General features: G+C 46.1%; 3 non-coding genes across 3 annotated transcripts; 1 reads left to right on the top strand and 2 right to left on the bottom strand.

The window, feature by feature from the left end:
• Positions 1–257: 257 nt before the first annotated feature.
• trnav-cac lies at positions 258–330 on the bottom strand. The gene has a single exon. It is a non-coding gene; the product is annotated as a tRNA-Val (tRNA).
• A 6,478-nt stretch (positions 331–6,808) lies between these two features.
• On the top strand, positions 6,809–6,880 carry trnaw-cca. Its single transcript has one exon. It is a non-coding gene; the product is annotated as a tRNA-Trp (tRNA).
• Positions 6,881–9,565: 2,685 nt separating this feature from the next.
• On the bottom strand, positions 9,566–9,647 carry trnal-aag. The gene has a single exon. It is a non-coding gene; the product is annotated as a tRNA-Leu (tRNA).
• Between the last annotated feature and the right edge of the window lie 397 nt (positions 9,648–10,044).

The following is a 10,044-nucleotide window of genomic DNA, read 5'->3' as shown; positions in this document are numbered from 1 at the left end:
GAATTTTATATGTTTCTATAAGATACCCTCTCATCCTTCGAAATTCCAATGAATATAAGGCCAGTCGATCCAATCTTTCATGTCCTTTTTTATCTGTTGCTGTGCCCTCTGGTCCTAACTCTCCCACACATTGAAACATCCTCTCCACATCAACTCTATCCAGGGCTTTCATTATTCGGTACCTTTGAATGAGGTCTCCCCTCATCCTTCTAAACTCCAGCGAGTACAGGCCCAATATCGTCGAACTCTCAAAATGATGTTCCTGCCCAGGATCGAACTGGGGACCTTTCGCGTGTGAGGCGAGCGTGATAACCGCTACACTACAGAAACCAACACACTCACCTCAGATAAACATTCCTACCCCCCCTAAACATTCCCTCTCCCAATCTTAACCTCCCCTGTGGAGGTGCAACCATTAGTTACCTAAACCCAACTCTTCAATGCTGAACACAGAACCATCATTACAATAGACAATAGGTGCAGGAGTAGGCCATTCGGCCCTTCGAGCCAGCGCCACCATTCAATGCGGACTCGATGGGCCGAATGGCCTAATTCTACTCCTATAACTTGTGAACTTTTGAACTTGAGTCCATTCGAGCCCTCTTGTCCATGCTGTCATTTGCATCGACAGAAACAAGACCGTTATATTTTAGCTCACTACAAAACACGCTACTTCGCCCAACACCTCCGCTCAGTCCGCAATAACCAACCTGATCTCCCGGTGACTCAGCACTTCAACTCCCCCTCCCATTCCGAATCCGGCCATTCTGTCCCGGGCCTTCTCCACGGGCAGAATGAGGCCCACCGTGAATTGGAGGAGCAACATCTCATATTTCGCTTGGGCAGTTTACACCCCAGCGGTATGAACATTGACTTCTCCAATTTCAGGTAGTCCCTGTTTTCCCCTTCTTTCCCCTCCCCTTCCCAGCTCTCCCACAGCCCACTGTCTCCACCTCTTCCTTTCTTCTTCCACCCCACCCCCACATCAGTCTGAAGAAGGGTCTCGACCCGAAACGTCGCCCATTCCTTCGCTCCATAGATGCTGCCATCGGGATTCTGTTCACCCTGTTTCTGCTCAGAACGTATGGCGAGCCGGAACAGATCGTTACACCTCAAAAACAGATGTGTCTTAATCATTTGACCCAGCAATTTGTAACTGTGCAGCATGGCCCAAGTTGCCATATTGTAAGGCAATGCTTCTGGACAGAAAATGCATGATAGTTATTGGTATAAGGATGTAGACTTCATTAATGTAATCACATTAGAGTTTTTGATTTCGATAGTTAACAATTTAACTTAAAGATTTAATGATATGAAATATAGTAATTTGAATATTAATATTTTAATCAGTTATTTTTCATTTTTTTAAATATAATATTATAGTGTATTATTATTAATATGTACTCTGTGGGACATCTATTGTGCCAATTCACAGTTATAACTTTGTGTTTCATATATATATATATACATACCATGTGTGCCTTGTAAGTATTGTGCCTGACTAACATTGTAATTGAGTAGATTTCAAAATAAAAAGGAGATTCTGTTGATATTCATTAAGTCTCGTTGTCATATAGTCATGAGGCATGGCAAGAGGCCCTTCGGCCCAACTTGTCCAGGGTGACCAAGATGCCGCATTCAAGCTAGATCAATGTGCCCACATTCAGACCATATCCCTCTAAACCAGTGGTTCCCAACCTTTTTTTAGCTCATGGCCCCCTTGGGATTTTTTATTTTTCTGAGTCCACCGCCCCCCCCCCCCCCCCCCCCCCCCCGACATTATTAGCGGGAAAAAAGTACTTCAATATTATAATACCTTCCATAAAAAACATCAGTGTCTATTAATTGCACATATATTCTCTATTCCACAAACATCAAAAATATTTCAACTACATAGATTTAAATTTATTAGAACTGAAATTTAGGAGGCAACACAGGTAGCTCTGTGGCCCCCTTCATTGAACCTGTGGCCTCTTAAATCCCAAAAAATGTCTGTGGCCCCCCTGAAATTTGCCATGGAATATGGCTCCTTTGGAGTTGGGAATATGGCCCCAGGTTGGGAATCACTGTTCTAAACCATCCCTAACCACATGTATGTTCTTAAATGCCGTCATATTACCTGACCATCTTGTAACCCCACTTTTTAAAAAGGGAGGGAGAGAGAAAACGGGGAATTACAGACCAGTTAGTCTAACGTCGGTGGTGGGGAAAATTCTGGAGTCAGTTATTAAAGATGGGATAGCAGCACATTTGGAAAGTGGTGAGTTCATTGGACAAAGTCAGCGTGGATTTATGAAAGGTAAATCATGTCTGACGAATCTTATAGAATTTTTCGAGGATGTAACTAGTAGAGTGGATAGGGGAGAACCAGTGGATGTGTTATATCTGGAGTTTCAGAAGGCTTTCGACAAGGTCCCACATAAGAGATTAGCATACAAACTTAAAGCACATGGTATTGGGGGTTCAGTATTGATGTGGATAGAGAACTGGCTGGCAGACAGGAAGCAAAGAGTAGGAGTAAACGGGTCCTTTTCACAAAGGCAGGCAGTGACTAGTGGGGTACCGCAAGGCTCAGTGCTGGGACTCCAGCTATTTACAATATATATTAATGATCTGGATGAGGGAATTGAATGCAACATCTCCAAGTTTGCGGATGACACGAAGCTGGGGGGCAGTGTTAGCTGTGAGGAGGATGCTAGGAGGCTGCAAGGTGACTTGGATAGGTTGGGTGAGTGGGCAAAGGCATGGCAGATGCAGTATAATGTGGATAAATGTGAGGTTATCCACTTTGGTGGCAAAAACAGGAAAGTAGACTATTGTCTGAATGGTGGCCGATTAGGAAAAGGGGAGATGCAAAGAGACCTGGGTGTCATGGTACACCAGTCATTGAAAGTAGGAATGCAGGTGCAGCAGGCAGTGAAGAAAGCAAATGGTATGTTAGCATTCATAGCAAAAGGATTTGAGTATAAGAGCAGAGAGGTTCTACTGCAGTTGTACAGGGTCTTGGTGAGATCACACCTGGAGTATTGCGTACAGTTTTGGTCTCCTAATCTGAGGAAAGACATTCTTGCCATAGAGGGAATACAGAGAAGGTTCACCAGACTGATTCCTGGGATGGCAGGACTTTCATATGAGGAAAGACTGGATAGACTCGGCTTGTACACGTTGGAATTTAGAAGACTGAGGGGGGATCTTATAGAAACTTACAAAATTCTTAAGGGGTTAGACAGGCTAGATGCAGGAAGATTATTCCCGATGTTGGGGAAGTCCAGAACTAGGGGTCACAGTTTAAGGATAAGAGGGAAGACTTTTAGGACCGAGATGAGGAAATCATTTTTTACACAGAGAGTGGTGAATCTGTGGAATTCTCTGCCACAGAAGGTAGTTGAGGCCAGTTCATTGGCTATATTTAAGAGGGAGTTAGATGTGGCCCTTGTGGCTAAAGGGATCAGGGGGTATGGAGAGAAGGCAGGGATGGGATACTGAGTTGGATGATCAGCCATGATCATATCGAATGGCGGTGCAGGCTCGAAGGGCCGAATGGCCTAATCCTGCACCTATTTTCTATGTTTCTATGTTTCTTCTCCCTGATCTCTCGAATGACAAACCCTTCCCCGTTGTGAATACAGATGGGAGATGTTCATGTAAAGAACTCCCCTGCATCCTCTGACTCCAGGCACCGTTTGCCACTGCGTTCTCTGATTGCCCGCTCTTACCCCGATACACTCTAGCTCTCTCCGTAGACTCAGTGAGAGAGTCTAGAACCAGAGGCCACAGCCACAGAATTAAAGGACATTCCTTTAGGAAGGAGATGAGGAGGAATTTATTTCGTCAGAGGGTGGTGAATCTGTGGAATTCATTGCCACAGACGGCTGTGGAGGCGAAAGCCGATGTATATTGTTAATGCAGAGACAGATAGATTCTTGATTAGTACGGGTGTCAGGGGTTATGGGGAGAAGGCAGGAGAATGGGGTTATGAGGGAGAGATAGATCAGCCATGATTGAATGGTGGAGGAGACTTGACGGGCCGAATGGCCTAATTCTGCTCCTACCACTTATGACCTTGCTCCCAGTAGCCTTATTCCCTGCCAGTTGTAGCCATGTTACTTGTGTAGGCCGTCTCTTGCAGTTGTGGCTCCATGTGTGTGTGTGTAATGGCAGATCTACCATCATGAACCACAGCAAATAATTTACTAAGGATTGCGTGTCTAACACACAACCCAAAGGGCTGTCCACGTTTTTCACACAGAGGGTGGTGGGTGTATGGAACAAGCTGCCAGAGGAGGTAGTAGAGGCTGGGACTATCCCATCATTTAAGAAACAGTTGAACAGGTACATGGATAGGACAGAGTTGGAGGGATATGGACCAAGCGCAGGCAAGTGGGACTAGTGTAGATGGGACATTGTTGGCCGGTGTGGGCGAGTTGGGCCGAAGGGCCTGTTTCCACACTGTATCACTCTATGACTCTATAGTTCCACAAGGTGTTAGCCTGACACACAACACGGTCCAGTGCACCTTATAACCAGGAGATTTAGCAGTGACTCAGAAGCAGAAACAACAGTGACTCAGAAGCAGAAGCTACCTGTTGATGCTGTAAAGACCAACATTGGCCCACTCAGCAGGCAATGACTGTGGAGAGACAAATACTGTGACTTTGTTGACTCACCCCCAGATGTGCCCTGTCTTGCTGAGGTTTTTTCCAGCTGTTCTGCTTTACTGCAGTTCAGTTTTGGTTCTCCTGCTACGGGAAGGTGGAAAGAAAGGTGCGGAGAAGATTTACGAGGATGTTGCCAGGACTTGATGGCCTGAGCTAGAGGGAGAGGTTAGGCAGGCTAGGAATTTATTCCTTCAAGCGCAAGAGGACGAAGAGTGATCTTATAGAGGTGCATAAGATAATGAAGGGGATAGGGTTGAAGCACCATTTACCCAGGGGACATAGGTTTAAGGTGAGGGGGAGGGGGGGGGGTGTTAATGGGAACCTAAGGGGCAATGTTTTTGCACAAAGAATGGTGGGTATATGGAACAAACTGATGGAGGAGGTAGCAGACTTTACGCAACCTTTCCTATCCCTGTAACTGTCCAAGTATATTTTAAATATTGTTAAGCCGCCTGCCTGAACTACCTCCTCTGGCAGCTCGTTCCTTATATCCTCCAACTTCTGTGAAAAAATGCCCCTCGGGTTCATATTAAATCTATCTCCTATCACCCTAAACCTCTGTGCTCTGGTTCTTGATAGTCCCACACTGGTTAAAAACACTCTGCATTCACCCTATCTATTCCCCTCGTGGTTTTATACACCTCGAGAAGATCGCCTCTCAGCGCTCCGAGGAATAAAGTCCTAATCCTGCCCAACATCTCCTGATACATCTGTCCTTTGAGTCCTGTCGACATCCTTATAAATGTCTGAAGAAGGGTCTCGACACGAAACGTCACCTCATCCGCTGAGTTTCTCCAGCATTTTTGTCTACCTTCGATTTTCCAGCATCTGCAGTTTCCTCTTGAAGACTTGCCAAACTATGTCCAGCCCTTATCACTCTCCCAGCACCCCCCCCCACCCCCCCCCCCCCCCCCACCTTCCTCACAGAAGACGTGTAGACATTGGAGTGGGAAAGATGCCAGCAGCCAAACAGCGCTGATCATGTGGACACAAGGAACTCTTATTTCATTAAAACAAAAGTGCTGGAGTCTCAGCAGGCCAGGCAGCATCTCTGGAGAACACGGAGAGGTGACCTTACAGGCAGGTGGGACTAGTGTAGATGGGTCATCTTGGTCGGTGTGGGCAAGTTGGGCCGAAGGGCCTGTTTCCACGCATTAGGTCACAAGGTCATAAGGAATAGGAGTAGAATTAGGCCATTCGGCCTTTCAAGTCTACTCCGCCATTCAATCATGGCTGATCTATCTCTCCCTCCTAACCACATCCTCCTGCCTTCTCCCCATAACCTCTGACACCTGTACTAATCAAGAATCTATCTATATCTGACATATATATCTACTGACTTGGCCTCTACAGCCCACTGTGGCAAAGAACTATAACTCCATGGCTATGCTTCAGACTGATTGAGGTGGCGGGAGGAGGTGGGGGGGGATATAAGGAACGAGCTGCCAGAGGAGGTAGTTGAGGCTGGCGGCTTAACAATATTTAAAATATACTTGGACAGTTACAGGGATAGGAAAGGTTGTGTAAAGTCTGCTACCTCCTCCATCAGTTTGTTCCATATACCCACCATTCTTTGTGCAAAAACATTGCCCCTTAGGTTCCCATTAACACCCCCCCCCCCCCCCCCCCCCCAACCTCCTCCCGCCACCTCAATCAGTCTGAAGCATAGCCATGGAGTTATAGTTCTTTGCCACAGTGGGCTGTAGAGGCCAAGTCAGTGGATATATATGTCAGATATAGATAGATTCTTGATTAGTACAGGTGTCAGAGGTTATGGGGAGAAGGCAGGAGGATGTGGTTAGGAGGGAGAGATAGATCAGCCATGATTGAATGGCGGAAGTAGACTTGAAAGGCCGAATGGCCTAATTCTACTCCTATTCCTTATGACCTTGTGACCTAATGCGTGGAAACAGGCCCTTCGGCCCAACTTGCCCACACCGACCAAGATGACCCATCTACACTAGTCCCACCTGCCTGTAAGGTCACCTCTCCGTGTTCTCCAGAGATGCTGCCTGGCCTGCTGAGACTCCAGCACTTTTGTTTTAATGAAATAAGAGTTCCTTGTGTCCACATGATCAGCGCTGTTTGGCTGCTGGCATCTTTCCCACTCCAATGTCTACACGTCTTCTGTGAGGAAGGTGTAACCAGCGGACTTCGTGGCGCAACGGTAGCGCGTCTGACTCCAGATCAGAAGGTTGCGTGTTCGAATCACGTCGGGGTCACAAACGCTAATGATGGATTTTGTTATCGAGTGTTATTGGCGAGTCAACTCAGTTCTTCACGTGGAAGACACGTGCAACTTCATTAAATAAACAACAATAAGATACGACAGTAAACAAAAATGCTCGAGAAACTGGTGAGGCAACATCTACGGAGCGAAGGAAATAGGCAACGTTTCGGACCCGAAACACTTCTTTAAGATACGACGATTTTGATCACCTTTGCCGACTGAAAACTTGCAATTGTTTCCTGGTGTGGAAATGTCCGACCAGTATTGAAAGAAGGACACACAATTCTGGAATTATTTCAGCGGGAAAGGCAATATCTCTGGTGACATTTCGGGACCCGCAATATCACCCATCTTTTTTCTCCGGAGATGCTGCCCGTCCTGCTGAGTTACTCCAGCATTTTGTTTCTAGCTTCGGTGTAAACCAGCACCTGCAGTTCCTCCACTATTATTGAAATACCCGCAGAGAAACAAGCGTAAAATCTGATATAAAACCTGGATATTTTGCAAACTCAGGTCGCAGCAAACTCAGGTCCCAGCGCCAGAGACCAAGGGTTCGATCCTGACCTCTGGTGCTGCTTGTGTGGAGTTTCCCCGTTCCTCCTGCGACTGCGTGGGTTTCCTCCGGGTGCCCCGGTTTCCTCCCACATCCCTGTGCGAATTGCCCCATAGTGCAGCGAGTGGGTGGGAAAGTGGGATAACATGGAACTAATGTGGAAGATAGACACAAAGCGCTGGAGTAACTCAGCATGTCAGCCAGCATCTGTGGAGAAAAAGGATCGGGGTCTGAAGAAGGGTCCCGACCCGAAATGTCACCCATCCTTTTTCGCCAGAGATGCTGCCTGACCCGCTAAGTTACTCCAACACTTTGTATCTATCTGCGGTATAAGCCAGCATCTGCAGTTCCTTTCTACATAGAAACAAAGACATAGAAAATATGTGCAGGAGTAGGCCATTCGGCCCTTCGAGCCTGCATCGCCATTCAATATGATCATGGCTGATCATCCAACTCAGTATCCTGCACCTGCCTTCTCTCCATACCCCCTGATCCCTTTAGCCACAAGGGCCACATCTAACTCCCTCTTAAATATAGCCAATGAACTGGCCTCAACTACCTTCTGTGGCAGAGAATTCCACAGATTCACCACTCTCTGTGTGAAAAATGTTTTTCTCATCTCGGTCCTAAAGGATTTCCCCCATATCCTTAAACTGTGACCCCTTGTCCTGGACTTCCCCAACATCGGGAACAATCTTCCTGCATCTAGCCTGTTCAACCCCTTAAGAAATTTGTAAGTTTCTATAAGATCCCCCCTCAATCTTCTAAATTCTAGCGAGTGCAAGCCGAGTCTATCCAGTCTTTCTTCATATGAAAGTCCTGACACCCCAGGAATCAGTCTGGTGAACCTTCTACATATAGAACTAATATGAACGGGTGATGGATGGTCGGCGTGGACTCGGTGGGCCGAAGGGCCTGTTTCCATGCTGTATCTCTAAACTAAATCTCTTGAGACGTGAGGTAAATATTCCAGCATAATTCAGTGACAACTGTGATGAACGCCGTTGCCTGACCCACTGAACGCTAGCATTTCAATCTTCAATCTGCAATCTCCAAACTTCACGTTCCCCCCTTAACGACAGTGCCGTTAAAGAGACAAAGGAAAGGATTCCAGCCAAGAGAACGGAGGCAGTGGATGTGGAAATGGAAATGTGTAGCAAGGAACTGCAGATGCTGGTTTATACTGAAGATAGACACAAAATGCTGGAGTAACTCAGCGGGACAAGCAGCATCTCTGGGGAGAAGGAATGGGGGGGCGTTTCGGGTCGAGACTCTGCGAAACGTCACCCATTCCTCTCTCCAGAGATGCTGCCTGTCCCGCTGAGTTACTCCAGCATTTTGGGTCAATCTTCAGTGATTCGGATTGTTCCTCTTCACTAACCCATGGGCTTGTGCTGTCTTCACGAAGAAACTGTGAGGAAATACGTTGAAAGTAAATAAGAAAGCACCTACCACCCCTTCCTTTGGTGGAGTTGCTGCCTCACAGCACCAGAGACCCGGGTTCAACCCTGACTACGGGAGCTGTCTGTTCGGAGTTTGTACGTTCTCCCCGTGACCGCGTGGGGGTTCTCCGAGTGCTCCCGTTTCCTCCCACACACAAAAGACGTGCAGATTTGTAGGTTCATTGGCTTGGTATAATTGTAAATTGTCCCTAGTGTGTGTAGGATAGTGTGAATGTGCGGGGATCGCCGGTTGGTGCGGACTCGGTGGGCCGAATGGCCCATTTTCGCGCTGTATCTCTAAACTAATCTAAACTAATACAGCACAGAAACATGCCCTTCGGCCCAACTTGCCCATGCCGGCCATGATGCCCCATCTACACTTTTGGTCCGTATCCCGGTAAAATAAAATCCGATCTACGTATTTTGAATACTGTTACAGCCCCTGCCTCAACTACCTCCCTTGCTGCTGCACCCGCTGAGTTTCCCCAGCAATTTTGTGTACCTCCCTTGGCAGCTCGTTTCACCTCGTTTGTTGTTTTTCTGCAATATTTATATATACAAAGTGCTAGCCTCGAGTAACTGTGGAGAAAGGAATGGGTAACATTTTGGGATGTTGAACACACTCACACATATTCACCCGCCCCACATATTCCTTATTTTTCCTCCCACGTTAAAATAGTGATGGCAGCGGTGGGATTCGAACCCACGACTCCGAAGAGACTGGAGCCTTAATCCAGCGCCTTAGACCGCTCGGCCACGCTACCCACTTATATGCTAGTGTAATACGTTACGACATATATATATAAAGTTGCAATAGTGTAATATATATATACATATAAAGTTGTATAGTGTGATATATATATATATAACTTTATTTTCCTCCTACATCCTCAAAATGTTCGGGTTTGTTGAACCCCTAAAAATATATATAGGTATACATATATATTTAGGATATATATATATATAGCCCAAAATGTATATTTTATATGTATATATAATATACATGTATATATATATCCCAAAATGTATATTGTATATATATATATATATTATATATCCCAAAATGTATATTATATATTTTTTTTAAATATATACATTCTTGCACACACACACTCACACACACACACACACACACACACACACACACAGACACACACACAC

Source organism: Amblyraja radiata, chromosome 35 (assembly GCF_010909765.2).
Source record: "Amblyraja radiata isolate CabotCenter1 chromosome 35, sAmbRad1.1.pri, whole genome shotgun sequence".
Taxonomy (NCBI): Eukaryota; Metazoa; Chordata; class Chondrichthyes; order Rajiformes; family Rajidae; genus Amblyraja; species Amblyraja radiata.
The sequence above is the reverse complement of the archived record's forward strand: the minus strand, read 5'-3'. Positions and strand labels throughout refer to the sequence as shown.